The sequence below is a fragment of the Ovis aries genome, chromosome 24, assembly GCF_016772045.2.
Source record: "Ovis aries strain OAR_USU_Benz2616 breed Rambouillet chromosome 24, ARS-UI_Ramb_v3.0, whole genome shotgun sequence".
NCBI classification, from domain to species: domain Eukaryota; kingdom Metazoa; phylum Chordata; class Mammalia; order Artiodactyla; family Bovidae; genus Ovis; species Ovis aries.
In genome coordinates this window covers 4732416-4738804 of record NC_056077.1, presented here as the reverse complement: position 1 = coordinate 4738804, position 6389 = coordinate 4732416, and positions in this window count along the sequence as shown.

Here is a 6389-nt window from a genome sequence, read left to right as displayed (position 1 = left end):
CGATCGACACAAAACCCCTGCAAGCCTTCCCACCAGGAAAAGTAGGTTTTGACAGAAGCATTTTGCTGGTACCCAGAGGTCGACTCACAGGGGTGGCAGAGGGGAGGAGGAAGGAAGGCAGTACTTAGGTCAAGAGCAGTGGGGTCGGGGGGGCTCCACCAGAAAGGGTCTGTTTTGCCAGGGAGTTGCTCTGCATTCAGCCCAAGTCATTATCAAACAGCCTGGACACAAGTGAGCCAGGCTCCAGGTAGGCACACTGGCTCAACACAGGGTGTGGTGCCTGACATCAGGGTTCTTCCCTTCCCTACCTGTATTGTAAGTTTAAAGATGTCCACCCTCTCAGCTGGAGGGGTGGAGGCGGGTGCGGGGTGTGGCAAGAGAAGACCAGAACTCGCCCAACCCAACACACACCGTACACCCACCACTGCTTAAGTCCAGGCTGAGAGCTTGGGCATTGGCGCCAACAGACCTGGGCCCCAGTCCTGGCTGGGCTCAAGTAGCTTTCATTCTCTAAGCCTCCACTTCATCTGTAAAGTGGGGCATGATGATTCCTACTGGGCAAGGCTGATGTGAAGATTAAATGAGATTATATGCTTAAAATTAAATGAGATGATGTCCTAGAAGCAGACCCCTTGGGATAAGGGTTTGGCAGAGCACCAAAGAATTGATGCTTTTGAACTGTGGTGCTGGAGAAGACCCTTAAGAGTTCCTTGGACTGCAAGGAGGTCAAACCAGTCAATCCTACATGAGATCAACCCTGAATACTATTTGGAAGGACTGATGCTGCAGCTGAAGCTCCAATACTTTGGCCACCTGATGTGAACAGCTGACTCATTGGAAAAGACCCTGATGATGGGAAAGATTGAGGGCAGAAGGAGAAGAGGGTGGCAGAGGATGAGATAGTTGGATGGCATCACCAATTCATTGGACATGAACTTGGGCAAACTCCGGGAGATGGTGAGGGACAGAGAAAGCTGGTGTGCTGCAGCCCATGGGGTCATGAAGAGTCAGACGTGACTTGGCGATGAAACAACAGCAAGATAAGTGGCTAACCTGGGAGACGATCTTCAAAAGCACTGAATGGGGAGTGGGGATGCAAGACAGTGGAGAAGCCAATACAGGAGGTACGATGAGCTGGTCCCTGTCGTGGGAAACTGAGGCAGACGACCTGGAGTAAGGCTCGGCATCTTGTCTGCTGAAGGGAAAGGAAGCTGGGTTGTGTAAAGAAGCTGCCTGCATTTGGCTTTAGGATGTTCCCGGCGTGATAACTGTCTAGTGCATCTGGTCTACCCCCTGAGTGGCTGAGCAAGCAGGTGGTCATGGGAGCAAGAAGCAGCTCAGTGCTCACAGGAGTGCCTGCAACAGCCACATGCTATAGCGAGCAAGAGAGCAGACTTCAAAGCCGGGCTGCCTGTGGTGGATACCTGACCCTACCACCTACAAACTGTGGGGCCTTGAGGGAGTAGGGGAGACAAGAGACCCCAGCTGGTAACCAGGGCTGGTGACTGAACATAAGGACATGAAGGTGAGCAGCAAAGGTCACTGCACTGGGCCACAGTGTTCACATAAAAACATCAACCCAGTGATCCTTGAGAAACATGAGTGCTTGGTAATGTAAAACACAAGCCGAAGCGAGACAACAACCCCACAGACATGTAGAAAGGATGCTGTGAGTCACCTACAGCACTGATTCTCTAGAATCTGTGCACCAGGGTCATTAGGGAGGGTTGATAAAATGCAGGCTCCTGGGCTCTGGCACCAGAGATTCTAATACAGCCAGTCCCCGGTGGGGCCCAGGAATCTGTATTTTTAGGAAGTTCTCCTGGTGAGTCAATACAGGTGGAACACAGGACCCCATTTTGAGAAGTAAGGTGCTAACAGAACAAAAGTTTTCAGATCTCTTGGCAACACTACGTGGGTAAGAGATGCTTCCAAGAAGAGATCACTACTCAGCTTTTAAAATGAGCATGTACACGTGACCAGTCAATCCGAAAGGAAATCAACCCTAAATATTCATTGGAAGGACTGATGCTGAAGCTGAAGCTCCAATACTTTGGTCACCTGATGTGAAAAGCCAACTCTGATACTGGGAAAGATTGAGGGCAGGAGGAGAAGAGGACAGCAGAGGATGAGATGGTTAGAGAGCATCACCGACTCAGTGATCATGGATTTTAGCAAACTCTGGGAGACAGTGAAGGACAGGGAAGTCTGATGTGCTGCAGTCCACAGGATCACAAAGGGTTGGACACAGCTGAGGGACTGAACAACACCAATATGTACAGGTGAACTCACATGATATCCATGCACACATCAACACCACCAACAGTTTGGACTTGGAACACCAGTTGTGTTGACTCAACAAAATAAATGACTGTGTTCCTGACATACTCAGAAATTATCAAAGAACAATTCATGTTCCACCACCACCACCACCAATTCTACCCTCCCCAAAACAAAACCCTTGAGAATGAGCCAGGGTTAACGAGGCTGGTGGTTATCTGCTGAGTAACTGCTAGCCACGCAAGTTATACTGCCTGAAAGTGGATCCAGTTTTTCCAGGAATGCAAGGAAAAATGTTTTCATGAGAACAGCCAGATGCCACAGGCCTGGGTCAGAAAGAGAGACAGCCGCGTTTCACCAGGACGAACTTGGAATTTGGTCTGGGGAAGGTAGCCAGCTCTCCAGACACCTTTGTTCGCTGTCTCAGATTCACTCTTTTCCCACTCCATCTCCTGAGCCAAAGGCAGCAAGAGCAACTTCTCCAAACCTTTCTGTCAGCTTGAGCGATGACACTCCCTAGCCCCTGCTTCTGAGAGTGAAAGTAGTTCCCCCCTTGCCTGCTTATCCCCCCATCCATCTCCAGACAGTGGGCAGACAGGCCACGTGCAGTGCATGTCAGAGCTGAGGAATTTCCCCTCTGATGTGCACACAGCCTCAAAAACTTTGGTCCTCTGGCCAGCAGCCATCAACACACCTACTCAGGATCTCGCCAGAAATGCAGAACCTCAGCCCCCTCCTGCCGACCCCCACACCACAGACACACTGAATCAGAACCTGCATTTTAGCAAGATCCTCATGTGACTTGTACAGAGAAGGCGATGGCACCCCACTCCAGTACTCTTACCTGGAAAATCCCATGGATGGAGGGGCCTGGTGGGCTGCAGTCCATGGGGTCGCGAAGAGTCGGACACGACTGAGCGACTTCACTTCACTTTTCACTTTCATGCATTGGAGAAAGAAATGGCAACCCACTGCAGTGTTCTTGCCTGGAGAATCCCAGGGACGGGGGAGCCTGGTGGGCTGCCGTCTATGGGGTCACACAGAGTCGGACACGACTGAAGTGACTTAGTGGCAGCAGCATGTGACTTGTAGGCACACGTCAAAGTCTGGGGTCCTCACTGTCCTCGGAATAAGGCCTGGAGTCCTCTCCATGTTCAGTGACCCTGCCTCAGAAAGCTTAGGGGTCAGGGGGATAAGGACCTACCTGTCTCCATGAGAGTCATTCTAGGTCTCCCTGGAGACCGCACCCAGGTCTTCTCCAGCATATGTTTTCTTCCATATTAACAGGAAATCAGTCATTTTTATACACTCCCCAAACAAACAGAGCTGTGTTTGGCAATTTACATAGATGATTTCACTTACTTTTTTTTAAGCTCCTTTCAACTGTATTGTATTTATTTCTATATTTGGCTGCGTCGGGTCTTAGTTGCAGCACGCAGGATCTTCGTTGCCTCATGCAGGATCTCTCATCGCTGCTCACAGACTCTCTAGTTGCCGCTCATGGCCTGACTTGCTCCTGGGCGTGTGGGAATCTTAGTTCCCTGACCAGGGGTTGAATCCACATCCCCTTGCATTGCAAGGTGGATTCTTAACCACTGGACCACCTGGGAAGTCCTGATTTCACTTACACTTCTGTCATGAGGTCTCAGACCGTTAGACCACAGTCCAGGGCTGCACATCTGTTGGGTTTCGCCTGCACAGTGTTCTTACATTTTTGTTAACAAGCTGCCAATACTTTTAAGTGAGGATTTCCACGTGCTTTTAAAACTCTGATTTCTAACTTCTACTGAAAAACCAGACTACGTGGCACAGTCAAATGAAGCTGAGGGGTGGCCGTTGCTCTAGGTTGGGCCTCTGTTTGCCCCCAGCTCCACCAAACCCCCGAGGGCAATGGTGTCATCAACTCCCTGTATCACATTTCTGATGTTCATATGGCGCTCCTCCTTGGGGAAACTGGAGGAACACGTCTACCCCCTTTCACATTCCACCCATCTGTGTCAGTTTTCCATGGCTGCTGTAACAAACAAGTTGGCTTAAGACAACAGCAGTTTTTTCTATCACATTTCTGGAGGCAGAAATCTGAAATCCAGGTGTCAGGAGGGCTGGGCGCCCCTCTGAAGACTCTAGGAAAGACCCCTTCCTCACCTCTTCCAGCCGCTGGTGGCTCTGGCGAGCCCTGGTGTCCTCAGCCTACAGCGGCTCCAGACTCGGCCTCCATCGTACATTCCCTTCTCCCTGTGACTCTGTGTCTCCAGACCTAAACCTCCCTCTCCTTCGCCTTCGAGGGCACAAGTCATTAGATTAGAACTCCCTGCTCCCAATCCAGTGAGATCTCACCTTAACCTGATTGTTCGGTCACTAAGTCGTGTCCAATTCTTTGCGACCCATGGACTGCAGCACACCAGGCTCCCCTGTCCTTCACTATTTCCCAGAGTTTGCTCAAATCCATACCCACTGAGTCAGATGCTATTTAACCATCTCATCCTCTGTTGTCCCCTTCTCCTTTTGCCTTCAGTCTTTCCCAGCATCAGCGTCTTTTCCAATGAGTCAACTCTTCACATCACGTGGCCAAAGTATTGGAGCTTCGGCTTCAGCATCAGTTCTTCCAATGAATATTCAGAGTTGACTGCATCTGCAAAGACCCTATTTCCAAATAAGGCCACATTCATGAGTGCCAGGTGTTAGGACTCAGACATGTCTTTTCAGGTTAGTGCTCACGGCTAATCACACTCCCCTCCACCTCAGTTCCTATCCTTCCCCTTGCCCATCCCAGTTGCCCACCACAACCCTCAGAAGCCCTGCTCTGTCCCTTGAGCCTTCTCGGAGATGCTGTTCAGCATTCCTCCTCCTGGCCCCCATCTCAGTCCCAGCCTAGCCATCACTTCTCCTGGGAAGCCTTCTGACCCTCAGTCCCCCTTTAAGCGGCCCTTGTCTTTTCCCAAGTCACACACCGTGTCTTGAGGCTGCGTTTCAGAGTCTCTCTCCTACCACAGTCTGTAAACTCCGAGGGAGTTTATCCACTATTTCCACTCTAGTGTGCAGCACTCTGTGAATGTGTAGCAGTTGCTCAGATGTTTGTTAAATGAACGAATAAGAAACAGAACGAACGGGAGGGAGAGCGTGAGGAAGAAGAGGGGCTGACAGTAACATGTGTCACAGCTCAGACTTACAAGGATGGATGCTGTGGCAAGAGAACCTTTAAATAAGATGCCTAGACTGTCAGGAGCAGCTCGGCACTTTTTATTTCCTCTCTTCATCAATACTGCCCCATCTCGCTGCTCGATCCTGTCTCATCAACATTTATCAACAAGCTCGATGATAACACGGGCTTTTGCAATTGTTTCCCGGCTCCGAATTTTAGTTCATTTTGCAGGCAGCCCATTTAGCATCGGGCGAGGACAAACGCTTCTTCTAATCTGTATCCCACAAGCGACACGGGATTTATCACTGTCATTCCCACCCCGGGCTGGCCCTCCCTCCTCCTTTGGAATTCTATCGATCTGAAGAATCCTTCATAATCTAAGCTGATGCTCCATCTTACTCTGTCATACCACCTTTTTCGTTGAGAGAGGGAGGGTCCGCCTCCATCCTGCCTGGCAGTGATGTACAAGAGAGCGATTCCCGTTCCTTCTGTGGGACAGACATTGGCAGGTACTGAGTACATTTCAAAGAGCAGAAGGAGCTGCATTTGCAGAGGGGAGGGGGGGGGGGCTCTGGAGACAATCCAGACATCCCCAGGGGTTTCCTCCCCTGCAGTGCCATTAGCGGAGCTGTGAGCACCTGCCACAGGCCCAAAGGGGTCTCGGAATGACCATCTCAGCTTGCTCCCTGGCAACGACCTCATTACACTCAAGCTTTCGCTGAGAAGGATCTAGAGACCTCAGGGTGAGTGGCTTTTTGTGTCTAGCCGACCTTGACTTCTATATGGCTTGTTATCAAGTGTGCCCCACGGCCCTGTAAGCACAGAGAGACTGCTTTTCTGCACAGGTGACTGGTAATTTGGTTCTTGGCACCTCACACCAGCTTCTCTGAGCCTCCTCCTGCAGAACTGAGACAGCATTTGTGTTGTTTCAGAGAACCTCTGACATCTGGTAGATTCCCCCACTTAA